A 15,732-nucleotide genomic window follows, 5' to 3' on the forward strand; every position below is an offset into this window, starting at 1 on the left:
TATATTTACATTGCGGTCTATGGGAACACACAGTATCAATGTTGTTGTTTTTTCTAACACCCCACTCCCACCAACTTTAGACCCCAAAAACTGCCTAGTGTAGTTGTTTTTAATAATTAAATGTATTACTCTATTTTGAGGATATTTGGAGCACTTTTAGAAAATTAACCAGAGATCTAATCTCTGGTTAAATTCCGGAGCGCTAATTGCTATGGCAAGCTTGTGGTAGCAATAACCAGCCACTTGTAAAGGCTGGTTCATTATTGCACTCCAGCAAATGGGAAAATTTGGCCATTTGCGGGAGCGCAATAATTTAGCGCTCCACTTGAAATCTAGCCCTTAATATGATACCATACAGTTCTCTTTTATGCTATAAACTGGGTCCAGATTCCTCTTTTTCCTTTTTTTCCTTCCTTATTTTAAATTCTGATTTGTTGATTTCTCTTTTTCATGACACTTATGTACCTTACAGGAAGAACCTAATGAAGGTGCTAAACTCCAAATTCCTAAAACAATAAAGCTTTTTATTGAGTGTAATATAGAGTTTAGGTTGCTCAGTGACTTAAAGGAATATATTAGTCAACATTGAAATGTGCAGTTGTGTTTGTGTTTTTATGCTCATAAAATAAACACAAGTTGATCCTTTTTTCTTATGTTCTTCCATGCTGAGCGACTCACCTTGCTAATGGTTTCCTGTTTCCTTTGTATTACTCAATAATTTACCATCACTTACCTTTCCCATACAGCTCCCAACTTCTAAATCTCCAACCCCCCACTGGCTGGAACAGACTTTTAATTAAGGCATCATTTTAAATTTATGTGAAGGGTATCCCAGCAAAAAAACTGTTTAGAGGTCTTTAGAGTAGTGTCTAGATGCCCTCCTAGAAAACATTGTGATAAGTATACCGTAAATGTTTCTTCTATACTGCACAAAGTAAAGATCAACAAAGGCACTTACAAATAATCACTGAATATTTGCTAAATATTTTTTTTGTTTGCTATCAACTATATAATTCCATTTTAATGAATATGAAACTTTAAAATAATTGTCTAATTGTTACTTCCATGTGAAATACAACACACTTGACATTAACATTTTGAAGATTGTATTTATTGAATGTATAAATTGTTTAAATAGTAGATTTGCTGGCTTATTCCTTAAATATTCTCTGACCAGAGGGGATATTTCAAGTACATACATTTTCTCTGTAATAAATATTAATAGTTTGAAACTCAGAAATGCGGCACATATGAGTTTATGCAATGATGACATATACAGTGTGTGTGGTCTAATCATTTATTCAAGTGACCTAGGTATTGCTTCAAATGTTCATTTAAGTATTCAAAGAATTGGGTCTGGAATCTCAACAGCTGCTGTTTAATGCCATTAAAATACTTAATGACTGGATGTTTTTTTTTTTGTATTTTTTTTTTTTTTTGCTTGCTGCAAATCTCTCCAAAATCTTCTTAAATCCCACCTCTCTCTAAACAAAACCAAGCTTGTTAGGTAACATAGCAGAGCTAAATGACGATGGTAACCTGAATAGCACAATTAAAACTGTTTAGAGCTGAGTGGTATATCAAATGTCTAATAGAAACATTAGTTTTAGATACTTTAGGATATTTTAGGATATATAGAAACTTTTAGTTACAATAGATGTGATATACAGTTTCATTTTTATATCCCTAAATAATTATGTATGTTTACACTTTATTAAAAAAGTAGTGCAAAGGCGTTTAAAAATCTTATCTGCAAACAATGGATTAAAGTTAGTTTATCCAGTGAGATTAGATGATACATTTGCAGACTTTAGTGATAGGTAAATATTACAATGTATGGGTGCTAACAAAGATCTCATTTCCTTTGCTGTTGTACATTGTATAAACTGGTGATAACATAAAACATCTCCATAGACCTTAATAGAGATGCTTGCAGTTATCAGCAGTTTACACATTTTACAACCACAATGTAATCTAGACCAAAGAGAACTAAAAGGCTAAGATTATTGTACTGCATTTAATACCTAATGTAATAGCCCTGCATAATATGTTAGGGCTAGTGAAATAACTACAAGAGTCACAAATGAGACTGGACCCGCACATCTATGGGGCCCATCTGGCCCTACAATCAGTAGCAGTGTTTCTACAGGGCGACATGGTGGAGCACAGTCTCCACCTGTAACATGTTTGACCACTCTGTATGCTCCCCTGTAAAATGGAGCTCACATTTTAACAAAAATGTATGGATGTTCATTTACAATATGGTGGTAATATGTCCAAGATGGCCACCACAGTGTTACTGCACAGAAAACCCTACAATCATGTTTCTGCATTAAGGCTGAACAAGTGCTAATCTTCTGACTAAGTAAAAGGAAGATGATTCATAGTCATAATGATGTGGCTCCCCATTGGGTCTGCCCTTGGGCCCTTGAGATATAGTTACACCCCTGGTTGGTGCTTTATAAATAAATGATAATTATAATATGTATAAGGCTTTCTGGGTAGTACTGGTCAGACTACTGGAAAAGTACAAAATGTGTCACTTCTAAGAGTTGGGGGCACAACAATATGGATTGTTGATCATATAGAAGCCAATAGAGAAGCCAACTGCTACTTTTTAATGATCTCTGGAAAGGATTTGGATCTCAATTAAAGATGGGAGATGGTATTAAAGATTTTCAGTATTATCCAGTGAGAAACTGGTCCTCGAGTTTCAGCTGTGCACCAGAAAACATAATTTCATGCATGGGTGGAAAACTAAAAATAATGCTATTATCAAAATAATAGCAGTGGCAATATGTTACGTAGTAAAGAATTTCTTGTACACACCAACTGTACATCATTTAAAAAATGGCTTAGCAGCATTAAAAACTGTTACTTAAGTAAGTGCTCATGCTTGAACATAAAAGGGACAGTCTACTCCAGAATTGTTATTGTTTAAAAAGATAGATAATCCCTTTATTACCCATTCCCTTGTTTTGCATAACCAACACTGTGATATTAATACACTTTTTACCTCTGTGATTACCTTGTTTCTAAGCCTCAACAGACTGCCCCTTATCTCAGTTCTTTTGACAGACATGCAGTTTAGCCAATTAGTACAGACTCTTAAATAACTCCACCACAGTAGTGAGCACAATGTTAGCTATATGACAGACATGAACTAGCAGCGTCTAACTGTCAAAAACTGTCAAAATGCAATGAGAAATGAGGAAATTCAATGGCTTAGAAATTAGCAAATGAGCCTACCTAGGTTTAGCTTTCCATAAAGTCGACCAAGTGAGGAAAGAAAATTTGATGATAAAAGTAAATTGGAAAGTTTTTTAAAATTGCATGCCCTATCTGAATCTTAAAAGTTTAATGTTGACTAGACTTTTCCTTTAAGAAAAAAATTCCAGGGGGAGAGAAATTTGCTTAATATTTTTGTGTTCACAAATTTCATGGCCAATCATTCTCCTTTCATAGACACTTAGGGGCCAAATTATCAAGCTCCGAATGGAGCTTGATGCCCCTTGTTTAGGCTCGCCGGAAACAGAAGTTATGAAGCAGCGGTCTCCATAACTTGTCCGCCTGCTCTGATGCGGCGGACAGAAATCCACCCGATCGAATATGATCAGGTTGATTGACACCCCCTGCTAGCAGCCGCGAATCTGTAGGCCGCAAATCTGCAGGGGGCGGTATTGCACAAGCAGTTCTGGTGAACCGCTTGTGCAATGATAAATGCCGACAGCGTATGCTGTCGGCATTTATCAATGTGCAGCGGACACAATACGCTACATTGCATCATGTCCGCTCGCACTTTGATAAATATGCCCCTATGAATTTAAAATGATTAACAAATCAGGAGCCATATGAGCCTATTATGAACACAAATGTATAGTTTCTACTACGGCCAGCCTCTTCCCTAGGGAGCAATGACGAAGAACTAATTGGCTTTTTATTTTTTAAGCATGTAGTTAGCATGACAGTGCATACATTATTGAAATTGTAATCTGGAGTGAGCATTGGTGACCGTAAACTCAATAATGTATGCAATATGTGACTATAGAAGTATGTCCATACTGCTAAGACACGTATGACATTCATATGGACACTGAGTGTTGAGGATGTATGGTGATGGCAACAGGGGAATGTTACACATGCAAATTATTTATTTCCTTGCCGAGTGAACAAAGAGGTAACATGAATAGAACATTTCTGTAACCTTAAGAGGTATAAATAGGTTATTGTATATGTCAGTGTCATGAACTGGCTATTCCAAGCAAGTCCATGAAGTTAGCGCAAAGTTTAAAATTAAATCACTTGCTGTCTGCACTTGACCAAACAAAATTATTAAAAAAAACTTTTAATGTCACAAATGCTAATTCTACTACTTAAGCTGCCACCCCAGGACACTTTTATCACAGGGAGTCCTCAGTTTCCCAATGTCAGGACTTAATAATTAAACATTTATAATGAACAAAAAAAGGGTCACAGTGCATACATAATTTTTTTTATAAAACCAGTAGTACACCAAAACAAACAGTTTAAAATAATAAAAGGGAAATATATATATATATATATATATATAATAATGGGAAAACCTATTTACTCACTACTAGCATGATAAAATGTATTTCCTGGCCCAAAGAAGCTTTGGCAAAGAAATTGACATCCACTACAACACAAAATTATCAGAAATATTTTGGTACCAAATATGATTTAGTTTAAGAGATGTCTTCAATGCATAATATTTAGAAAAATCTTATTCTGATTTCATAAAGCTCTAGCCCTTAATTGACCTTAGGGCTATGTATTGAAGATGGTCTCTGTCTCTCATACTCTGTGTTGACAGCTTAGCCCATTAACTGGCTTGAGGAACCAGGTCTCTGTATGTATGTAATAAAATTCACTCTAGCAAAACGTAAAAACTGTTTACGACAAAAGGAACTGGAAAAACAAATGGCTAGATTACGAGTTTTGTCGGTAAGGCTGTGCAGTGCTAACAAGCAGTTTTCCCTCACCACTCACCTACAGACAGCGCTGGTATTACAGGTTTTTAGAAACCCCGCGTTAGCCGCAGAAAAGTGAGTGGAGAGCAAAATTTAGCTCCACATCTCACCTCAATACCAGCGCTGCTTACGTTAGCAGCCCCATTGATTCCTATAGGGAAAATAAATTTATGTCTACACCTAACACCCTAACATGAACCCCAAGTCTAAACACCCCTAATATTACACTTATTAACCCCTAATCTTCCGCCCCAATGTCGCCGCCACTATAATAAACATATTAACCCCTAAACCGCTGCACTCCCGCCTCGCAAACATTAGTTAAATATTATTAAACCCTAATCTGCATTCCCTAACATCAACGCCACCTACCTACATTTATTAATTCCTAATCTGCCGCCACCAATGTTGCCGCAACCTAACTACATTTATTAACCCCTAATCTGCCGCCCCCAACGTCACTGCCACTATATTAAAGTTATTAACCCCTAAAACTAAGTCTAACCCTAACCCCCCTAACTTAAATATAATTTAAATAAATCTAAATAAAATTACTATCATTAACTAAATTATTCCTATTTAAAACTAAATAGTTACCTATAAAATAAACCCTAAGCTAGCTACAATATAACTAATAGTTACATTGTATCTAGTTTAGGATTTATTTTTATTTTACAGGCAAGTTTGTATTTATTTTAACTAGGTACAATAGTTATTAAATAGTTATTAACTATTTAATAACTACCTAGCTAAAATAAATACAAAAGTACCTGTAAAATAAAACCTAACCTAAGTTACAATTACACCTAACACTACACTATAATTAAATTAATTCCCTAAATTAACTACAATTAAATAAAATTATCTAAAGTACGGAAACCTCCCCCCACTAAAGTACAGAAAATAATAAAATAATTACAAGTTTTTAAACTAATTACACCTAATCTAATCCCCCTAATAAAATAAAAAAGCCCCCCAAAATAATAAAAAGCCCTACCCAATACTAAATTACAAATAGCGCTTAAAAGGGCCTTTTGCGGGGCATTGCCCCAAAGTAATCAGCTCTTTTACCTGTAAAAACAAGTACAATACCCCCCAACATTAAAACCCACCACCCAGACACCCAACCCTACTCTAAAACCCACCCAATACCCCCTTAATAAAACCTAACACTAACCCCTTGAAGATCACCCTACCTTGAGAAGTCTTCACCCAACCGGGCCGAAGTCCTCAACGAAGCCGGGCGAAGTGGTCCTCCAGACGGGCAGAAGTTTTCATCCAAGCCGGGAAGAAGAGGTCCTCCAGATGGCAAAAGTCTTCATCCAGGCGGCATCTTCTATCTTCATCCATTTGGCGCGGAGTGGCTCCATCTTCAAGACATCCGACGCGGAGCATCCTCTTCAAACGACGTCCAACTGAAGAATGAAGGTTCCATTAAATGACGTCATCCAAGATGGCCTCCCTTCAATTCCGATTGGTTGATAGAATTCTATCAGCCAATCGGAATTAAGGTAGAAAAAATCCTATTGGCTGATGCAATCAGCCAATTGGATTGAGCTTGCATTCTATTGGCTGATCCAATCAGCCAATAGAATGCCAGCTCAATCCTATTGGCTGATTGGATCAGCCAATAGGATTGAACTTCAATCCTATTGGCTGGTTGCATCAGCCAATAGGATTTTTTCTACCTTAATTCCGAGGGCTGGTAAGGTAAAAGAGCTTGTAACTTTTTTAATTTAGAATAGGGTAGGGAATTTTTTATTTTGGGGGTCTTTGTTATTTTATTAGGGGGCTTAGAGTAGGTGTAATTAGTTTAAAATTGTTGTAATATTTTTCTTATGTTTGTAAATATTTTATTATTTTTTGTAACTTAGTTCTTTTTTATTTTTTGTACTTTAGCTAGTTTATTTAATTGTATTTATTTGTAGCAATTGTGTTTAATTAATTTATTGATAGTGTAGTGTTAGGTTAATTGTAGGTAATTGTAGGTAGTTTATTTAATTAATTTATTGATAGGGTAGTGTTAGGTTTAATTATATCTTAGGTTAGGATTTATTTTACAGGTAAATTTGTTATTATTTTAACTAGGTAACTATTTAATAGCTATTGTACCTGGTTAAAATAATTAAAAAGTTGCCTGTAAAATAAATATTAATCCTAAAATAGCTATAATATAATTATAATTTATATTGTAGCTATATTAGGATTTATTTTACAGGTAAGTATTTAGCTTTAAATAGGAATCATTTATTTAATAAGAGTTAATTTATTTCGTTAGATTAAAATTATATTTAACTTAGGGGGGTGTTAGTGTTAGGGTTAGACTTAGCTTTAGGGGTTAATACATTTATTATAGTAGCGGTGAGCTCCGGTCGTCAGATTAGGGGTTAATAATTGAAGTTAGGTGTCGGCAATGTTAGGGAGGGCAGATTAGGGGTTAATACTATTTATGATAGGGTTAGTGAGGCGGATTAGGGGTTAATAACTTTATTATAGTAGCGCTCAGGTCCGCTCGGCAGATTAGGAGTTAATAAGTGTAGGTAGCTGGCGGCGACGTTGTGGGGGGCAGATTAGGGGTTAATAAATATAATATAGGGGTCGGCGATGTTAGGGCAGCAGATTAGGGGTACATAGGGATAACGTAGGTTGCGGCGGTTTACGGAGCGGCAGATTAGGGGTTAAAAAAAATATGCAGGTGTCAGCGATAGCGGGGGCGGCAGATTAGGGGTTAATAAGTGTAAGGTTAGGGGTGTTTAGACTCGGGGTACATGTTAGAGTGTTAGGTGCAGACGTAGGAAGTGTTTCCCCATAGGAAACAATGGGGCTGCGTTAGGAGCTGAACGCTGCTTTTTTGCAGGTGTTAGGTTTTTTTTCAGCTCAAACAGCCCCATTGTTTCCTATGGGAGAATCGTGCACAAGCACGTTTTTGAGGCCGGCCGCGTCCGTAAGCAACTCTGGTATCGAGAGTTGCATTTGCGGTAAAAATGCTCTACGCTCCTTTTTTGGAGCCTAACGCAGCATTTGTTTAAACTCTCGATACCAGAGTTAAATTTATGGTGCGGCCAGAAAAAAGCCCGCGGAGCGTTAACAGCCCTTTTACCGCCGAACTCCAAATCTAGGCCTATGTGTGAAAAAATAGTAAAACTAGGAAAAAAGGTTGTGGGTGGCGCCACTGAAGGCTAACTGTATAACAAATCAAATAAAATCAAATAGATAATATTAGTAATATAATATCAGTGTTGTAAATTGATAGGGGATCCAGTGCAAAAAATGAAATAATAAAATGCCCCTTTAAGGTCTAAACATAAAGTAATACATTTCAGTATAGATAAATAGATATGTCAGGAGGCTCAATTTAACCAGTATAAATCTAAACATATACCAGTAGGACTCCTATGTTATCAAAACACACTTTGCTAAATAAAAATGGGATACAGATAAGTTGGTGTTGAATAAGACTAATTTAATATAGGTACATTTAATCATAAAACATTTAATCATAAAACATTCAGACACATATAACTATAATAGCACCGGTGCTGACAAACTGTAAAAACCTCAATAGGACAATGTTAAATTCATACAAGTCTAAAAAGTCAATATTGATAATATTAGCTAAGAATAATAAATACAAAGCTAAGTGCATACAAAAAAAGGCTAAGAAATAAACCTAAAAATGCAATAAACTTTGACATAAGCAACCGTGTCAAAGGATCTGCTACAGCAGCATCTCTCAAAGTCTCTTTGGATAACTCTGCAGCGTGAGCACTAATAATGATTCTATTTGATACTGTTCCGGACCGGGGTTATAATGTTGCAACATACAGTGAGTTAAATGATTGTGTCACATAAGTCTTTGAATAACCCGGACTCTTTTTTAGGATGTTTGTAACTTTGTACCAAGTTTAAGGCTTTATGGCAGACTGGAATTAAGTCACAGCAATAATGATAGATTTTGAATTGACGGTTTTCACTTACTCACCATGCAATCCCTTGAAAAAACACAGACCAGTCCCGGTGTTGAATAACCACCAAGTTATCTCCTTAACAGTTGGAACTTTCGCCTTAATAGGTTTTAATAAGTTTTACGGTGTAGCTGGCAGCTCTTAGTTTTTGTTGATGCCGTAAGGGAAATTCTTTCTGCTCCGTCAGTAGTCGTATAGAAGCTCAGTGCGCGCACTATTTTTGAAAAAACCCGCTCCTACCGTTCAACCAATCAGCCTTCCTCCTTGCTTGGTTGGTTCAAGCTATTGATCCTGGCTTGATGGTACGGTTCTGGGAGCTCAGTAGCAGTTCATGCGAGGCTTTCAATCAGCCTCTCCTTGTCTTACAAACACTCTCACAGGTGTTTAGGGAATCAGTACATCCACGCGTATCGGCTTTAGGCCTTTGTCAAGATAACTGTTCCCATGTCTTCTTCTCCTAATAAAGGCTGCAGAATTAACCCCTTATTGGTTAAGTTACAAACATAATCAAGTTAATTTCTTTCATGATGGCTTCATTTATCCCTTGATCTTCTTCTCCTTGTTCGTTTGTTGAAGAATTTTTTCTATTCCTAATTTGCAAAATCACTCACTATATAAGAGAAAATATACCAATATAAAAATATCAAGATATCAGGATCTAATTCATTAATAAATGGGGTCCCATTTTTCCCAAAAAACAAGCAGATTTCATTTCTCACCATTTAAAGGAGTATGAAAAATTTATTTTTAAGACTTCAGAGTCTAATCTCTAAGGAGCATGTTATTGGCTGTAGTACTTCAGAACCCATTTTGATGTGGAATACACATTGATCTATATGCTAATAAAGAACTAGTACCTTATCACAAGTCTACACTTTAAAATTAATATAATATAAACATTTAATCACATTGTTATACAGCATTGATATTTTGATTATTATTTATTTCATAAAATTATTTTTATAAAAATGTTTTTATATAAAAAAAGTTTTTATATCAAAAAAGGGGGGGGGGGAAAGGGGTCTTATAAAAAATTAAAACAGTTAAAACAGTTAGGGATTAGAGACAGACCAATTGGAAGATTAAAAATAAATAAATGAGTAAAATAATTTTTATATACATATAAAAATATATAAAAATATGGAAATATTATAATGGGGAATTAGATGGTAATCATATTCTAAATATATATTTTAAAGAAATGTGCTGATTGTCAGAGATAGTTTACCATTAATCATGATCAAATCAATCTATTCAGATCTAGTTCACTATTTAAACCTGATGGGTGTAATGTGCCAAAATTATAGATTAACTCTGCTTCTTGCCTTAGGAGCTTACTCTCCATATTGCCCCTGTTACTGTTAAAAGACCCCCTTATTGGCCCGAATATAAGTAGAAACCCTAGATTTATCTATAAAAAAGCTCAAAATTTTAAAAATTTATTAGCACCCAGCGAATTTAAAAAGAATAAAGTTTCAATGATAGATAAGGGGATTAAGGACCTTGAAGGGAACAAAATAGAGGGATTTTATCCATGCCATTCATGTAAATCCTGTAAATACAGCAGTAAACTGAAGGGTCTAGAATCAAACAAAACAGGAAAAGTATATAAAATTAATGGGATTATTAGATGTTCAGATGAAAATGTAATCTACGCCATTAAATGTGATTGCAATCTTTTATACTTTGGCCAAACAAGTAGAAAACTCAGAGACAGGATTCGTGAGCATATCTTAAGTATTGAAAATCACAGGAAAGATACAACACTATATAAACATTTTGATGAAAAACATCAGGGAAATTTAAATTGCATGAAATACTGGGGAATAAAAAAAGTACATGGTGATGGGAGAAGGGGCAATATGGAGAGTAAGCTCCTAAGGCAAGAAGCAGAGTTAATCTATAATTTTGGCACATTACACCCATCAGGTTTAAATAGTGAACTAGATCTGAATAGATTGATTTGATCATGATTAATGGTAAACTATCTCTGACAATCAGCACATTTTTTTAAAATATATATTTAGAATATGATTACCATCTAATTCCCCATTATAATATTTCCATATTTTTATATATTTTTATATGTATATAAAAATTATTTTACTCATTTATTTATTTTTAATCTTCCAATTGGTCTGTCTCTAATCCCTAACTGTTTTAACTGTTTTAATTTTTTATAAGACCCCTTCCCCCCCCCCCTTTTTTGATATAAAAACTTGTTTTATATAAAAACATTTTTATAAAAATAATTTTATGAAATAAATAATAATCAAAATATCAATGCTGTATAACAATGTGATTAAATGTTTATATTATATTAATTTTAAAGTGTAGACTTGTGATAAGGTACTAGTTCTTTATTAGCATATAGATCAATGTGTATTCCACATCAAAATGGGTTCTGAAGTGCTACAGCCAATAACATGCTCCTTAGAGATTAGACTCTGAAGTCTTAAAAATAAATTTTTCATACTCCTTTACATTGAAAATATTATATATATATATTGTTACATATTCCAAATAGATATTCCACTAAATAAATTTCTCTCCTCTTCAAATGATTTAAATGGTGAGAAATGAAATCTGCTTGTTTTTTGGGAAAAATGGGACCCCATTTATTAATGAATTAGATCCTGATATCTTGATATTTTTATATTGGTATATTTTCTCTTATATAGTGAGTGATTTTGCAAATTAGGAATAGAAAAAATTCTTCAACAAATGAACAAGGAGAAGAAGATCAAGGGATAAATGAAGCCATTATGAAATAAATTAACTTGATTATGTTTGTAACTTAACCAATAAGGGGTTAATTCTGCAGCCTTTATTAGGAGAAGAAGACATGGGAACAGTTATCTTGACAAAGGCCTAAAGCCAATACGCGTGGATGTACTGATTCCCTAAACACCTGTGAGAGTGTTTGTAAGACAAGGAGAGGCTGATTGAAAGCCTCGCATGAACTGCTACTGAGCTCCCAGAACCGTACCATCAAGCCAGGATCAATAGCTTGAACCAACCAAGCAAGGAGGAAGGCTGATTGGTTGAACGGTAGGAGCGGGTTTTTTCAAAAATAGTGCGCGCACTGAGCTTCTATACGACTACTGACGGAGCAGAAAGAATTTCCCTTACGGCATCAACAAAAACTAAGAGCTGCCAGCTACACCGTAAAACTTATTAAAACCTATTAAGGCGAAAGTTCCAACTGTTAAGGAGATAACTTGGTGGTTATTCAACACCGGGACTGGTCTGTGTTTTTTCAAGGGATTGCATGGTGAGTAAGTGAAAACCGTCAATTCAAAATCTATCATTATTGTTGTGACTTAATTCCAGTCTGCCATAAAGCCTTAAACTTGGTACAAAGTTACAAACATCCTAAAAAAGAGTCCGGGTTATTCAAAGACTTATGTGACACAATCATTTAACTCACTGTATGTTGCAACATTATAACCCCGGTCCGGAACAGTATCAAATAGAATCATTATTAGTGCTCACGCTGCAGAGTTATCCAAAGAGACTTTGAGAGATGCTGCGTAGCAGATCCTTTGACACTGTTGCTTATGTCAAAGTTTATTGCATTTTTAGGTTTATTTCTTAGCCTTTTTTTGTATGCACTTAGCTTTGTATTTATTATTCTTAGCTAATATTATCGATATTGACTTTTTAGACTTGTATGAATTTAACATTGTCCTATTGAGGTTTTTACAGTTTGTCAGCACCGGTGCTATTATAGTTATATGTGTCTGAATGTTTTATGATTAAATGTTTTATGATTAAATGTACCTATATTAAATTAGTCTTATTCAACACCAACTTATCTGTATCCCATTTTTATTTAGCAAAGTGTGTTTTGATAACATAGGAGTCCTACTGGTATATGTTTAGATTTATACTGGTTAAATTGAGCCTCCTGACATATCTATTTATCTATACTGAAATTTATTACTTTATGTTTAGACCTTAAAGGGGCATTTTATTATTTCATTTTTTGCACTGGATCCCCTATCAATTTACAACACTGATATTATATTACTAATATTATCTATTTGATTTTATTTGATTTGTTATACAGTTAGCCTTCAGTGGCGCTACCCACAACCTTTTTTCCTAGTAAGTGGATTTGCGGTATTTCCGAGTCTGGCCAAAAAAGTGAGCGGTGAGCCTGTCATTTCAAGACTCGTAATACCAGCTGGCATTAAAAAGCAGCGTTGGGACCTCTCAACACTGCTTTTTAACCCTAACGCAAGACTCGTAATCTAGCCGAAAGTAATTAACACACAAAGAAGCATAAGGTCTTCATGACAGCCAGTTTCAGGAGACCTCCCAGTTTCTATCTCGAAAAGAGGTTTTTAACAAACTATACAATGTAGCATTGTAATCACTCAAAAAACTCAGCTCCCAATTTAGCCAGAGAGTAAAAAGAAATTCCGGGTGCAAATTGAGAATATATTGTGATCAAGGCCATAGCCATATTCCAAAACCAGCTTCTATGGGAACACATATGGTAGCAGTTTATGCTAAAGCATTAGAAGGACCATATGCCCATTCAGTAAAAGCATGATGAAGAGTCACAGAAGATCATCAGAGACTAGAAACCCCTTTAGGAACTTGTAAATGGGAATTAATATAGAATGCCCATTAAAATTCAAATCATCAGGTTTTTAAAGAAGTGTCATGAAGTATTACATCAATTGTAGCTGTTAATTACCAAAATGAGAAGACTATAAAATAAATTAAATATATATATATATATTTGTTTTATTTTAAATGTGTCACTTTAACAGAGAAATAAAAAGTGTTTTCAAATGTAATAGTTGATTTAGAGAATAACGATTCTAAAGACAAATGTTCAATGTAAATGTTTCTGATTTGCATGGATTTTTTTTTTCTTAAAGGGACAGTCTACACCAAATTTTTTCTTATTTAAAAAGATAGATAATCCCTTTATTACCCATTACCCATTTTTGCATAACCAACACAGTTATATTAATATGCTTTTTACCTCTGTGATTACCTTGTATCTAAGCCTTTGCAGACAGCCTCCTTATCTAAGTGCCTTTGACAGACATGCAGTGTAGTCAATCAGTGAAGAATCCTAAATAACTTCACGGGAATGAGCACAATGTTATCTATATGACACATGTGAACTAGCACAGTCTAACTGTGAAAAACTTTCAAAATGCTCTGAGCTAGGAGGCGGTTTTCAACTGTTTAGAAATCAGTTTGAGCCTAGCTAGGTTTAGCTTTTCAAAAATACCACCAAGGGAACAAAGCAAATTTGATGATAAAAGTAAATTGGAAAGTTGTTTAAAATTGCTGCCCTATCTGAATCTTGAAAGTTTAGTTTTGACTTTACTGTCCCTTTAAGTTAAATGTGACCTTTTGAATGAGGACATTTGAAAGCCTGATAGCACTTTAAAGATGTACCAAAATGTAACTTTTATCGATAAGAAGCACCCATTGCATATTAAAGTTAAATTTAAATGAATTCTGATTATAATGTTACATTTATAGGGTATCTTTGATAGAATGATCCAGCATAAGAAGAAATACTGTTTGTTTTTTCAAATAATATGTATACTGGAACTACTGGAAAAGTACAAAATGTGTCACTTCTAAGAATTGGGGCATAACAATATGGATTGCTGATCATATAGAAGCCAATAGAGAAGTCAACAAATAATTTAGAACTGCTACTTTTTAGTGATCTATGGAAAGGATTTTGTTCCTCCTCCATATGAGGGCAGATGCCTGATCATTAAAGACAGTGACAAGGAAGTCTCCATTACAACAAAAATGGCTTTAAATGATCATTATAAAGAAGAAAATCAGACAAGTATGTGAAAGCAGAATGCATTACAGCTTCAAAGTCAAATTTACACCATAGCTGACCACATCAAGAAGATCTAAGATGATAAAACCTTCCACCGGTGGTGGCAGTTAAGATTATAAACTATAACCACAAGCTATAGAGTCCAATAAGTCCTTTGAAACCTCCCTCCCTGCAAAATCATAACTTTTTCATCATCATTTTGAATTGCTTACTTGATAACCAGTCATGTCACAATAATGTAATGTCTTTATGCAATTGATTAATTTTGAGTTAAGACAGATGAGATCATTAAAGCAAATTTGTGTGGACCATATACACTTAAATTGTGCTTTCCCAATTCTAGCACCAGTTGATTGTACCACATCTGCTGTATTTAAGGCAGCATGAAAATTTGGTCTGTTAATGTGTATTGATGACTTGAGTTGGGAAACCCTGTTCTTAATTATGCCAAATATCCAAAGAGAAGAATGTACAACAGCAAAGGGCTAATGCATGGAGGCAACATACCTCCAAGGGAGCAAAAAGAAACCTTTAATTCACAAGCAGAAGAGCCTTTGGGCTTCATTTATTAAAGGCTGCTAGCAGGAGCTGTCAATCATCCCGATCGTAGAAGGTGGCGGACAGGTTAAGGAGCGGTAGGCTTACAACCGCTGCTTCTTAGCTTCCGTTTAAGGCGAGTCTGAAATGATGGGCCTCTGAAGCAGCATCCGCTTATTTTTATTATTATCGGTTATTTGTAGAGCGCCAACAGATTACCCAGCGCTAATTAAATGGAGCCTTACATCTCCAATGACAGGAACTAAACTAATTCAGCAGGAGAGGCATTTAATGGTGGTGAAGGGTTGCCCTGTTCCTGATCATCAACCTAAAAACAAGGTTCTTCAACTTCAGTGGTCAGCACCAAACAGGTCAGATTTTCAGCAATATATTATCAGATACAACT

The sequence above is a fragment of the Bombina bombina genome, chromosome 3 (genome assembly GCF_027579735.1).
Source record: "Bombina bombina isolate aBomBom1 chromosome 3, aBomBom1.pri, whole genome shotgun sequence".
Classification (NCBI taxonomy): domain Eukaryota; kingdom Metazoa; phylum Chordata; class Amphibia; order Anura; family Bombinatoridae; genus Bombina; species Bombina bombina.